Below are 1,684 nucleotides of genomic sequence, written 5' to 3' on the forward strand. Positions count from 1 at the left end.
ATCCTTCTTTACAATTTGGATTTCAGTTCCCCTAATAACGTTTTAATAATATCTTAAGAGGCAAGAAGGAAAGCTTTTGTGTCCAGTTGGCCACCTGGAGGCCAGAGGCGTCTGTCATAGCCTTTCTTTTTCTTCTTTTTTTTTTTTTTTGAGAAAGGGTCTCGCTCTGTCGCCCAGGCTGGAGTGCAGTGGTGCCCTCTGGGCTCACTGCAACCTCCGCCTCCCGGGTTCAAGCGATTCTCCCACCTCAGCCTTCCAGGTAACTGGGACTACAGGTACACGCCACAATGCCCGGCTAATTTTTGTGTTTTTAGTAGAGACGGGGTTTCATCATGTTGGCCAGGCTAGTCTCGAACTCCTGACCTCAAGTGATCCGCCCTCCTCAGCCTCCCAAACTGCTGGGATTACAGGTGCAAACCACCGCACGCGGCCACTCATAGTCTTTTAGTAGCAGTATATTTAAGGGGCAATCTTTGCAATAGTAATAGGAGAATTGAATTTTTAAAGTCAGATAAGTTGTGTGAGAGTCTCAACTAGTCCGCTGTCCAGTCATGAGATCTTGGACACGTCATGTAAATTATCTAAGCATTAATTAACTTATGTATAAAATGGATGTAATCATGTTACCATCCACACTGGGGTTTTAGGAAGGACCGATGTAATAAAGGGAGGGCTTTATTAATAACCTCTTTATCTTACTAATCATTAATTTCTGCTGTTTCCTAGGTATCTCAAAACTAAACTCATGCCTCTAGCAGTCATTTATGGAGCAAATATTATGTGCCAGGCAATGTTCAAGTGCTGAGAAAAATATAAGGCATAAAACACATAGTTACAAAACATAGCTATCAGAAACAGCCCCCGCTTTCCAGGAACCCACAGTTGTAAAGAGGAGAAAATAAATGCAATGATATTGCAGTGTGACAGGAGCTAACACAACAATTTATGCAGGTGTTGTGGGTATTACAGGGAAGGAAACCTGCCTGGAGCATCAGGCTCTGAGGATCTGGGTAGAGCAGGGATTCTCAACCTCAGCATTATAGTGAGTACTTGATGTTTCAGGCCAGATAACTCTTTATTGTGGAGGTTGTCCTGTAAATTGTAGGATGTTTAGCAACATTCCTAGCTTCTACCCACTAGATGCCTGTAACAACAACATCTTCCTGATTGTGACAACCCCAAAATATATCCAGACATTGCTACATGTCCTGAGGGAAGGGGGTTCACTTGAGAACTAATGTGTAGAAGATAGCTGAGACATCGCTCACAGTTGGATTTCCCAGAGGCATCTTTATTTGGCAGAATGACAGATTAGTTTTTCTTATTTTTAAAGACAGGATTTCACTCTGTTGCCCAGGCTGGAGTGCAGTGGCAAGATCATAGCTCACTGTAACCTGGAACTCCTGGGCTCAAGCAATCCTCCTGCCTCAGCCTCCCAAGTAGCTGGGACTATGCACCCAACAGGCCCAGCTGATTTTTTTTTTTTTAATTTTTGTAGAGATAGAGCCTCAATATGTTGCCCAGATTGGTCCTAAACTCCTGGCCTCAAGTGATTCTTTTGCCTCAGCCCCTCAAAGTGCTAGGATTATAGACACACATGGCCCAAGTTAGTTTTTAATTTAGTTTTTTGTTTATATTAATACATAATTGGTTCCTTATTTTAATGTGTTAGAAAAATACTAGT

This window comes from Mandrillus leucophaeus, unplaced genomic scaffold (assembly GCF_000951045.1).
Source record: "Mandrillus leucophaeus isolate KB7577 unplaced genomic scaffold, Mleu.le_1.0 Scaffold660, whole genome shotgun sequence".
NCBI classification, from domain to species: domain Eukaryota; kingdom Metazoa; phylum Chordata; class Mammalia; order Primates; family Cercopithecidae; genus Mandrillus; species Mandrillus leucophaeus.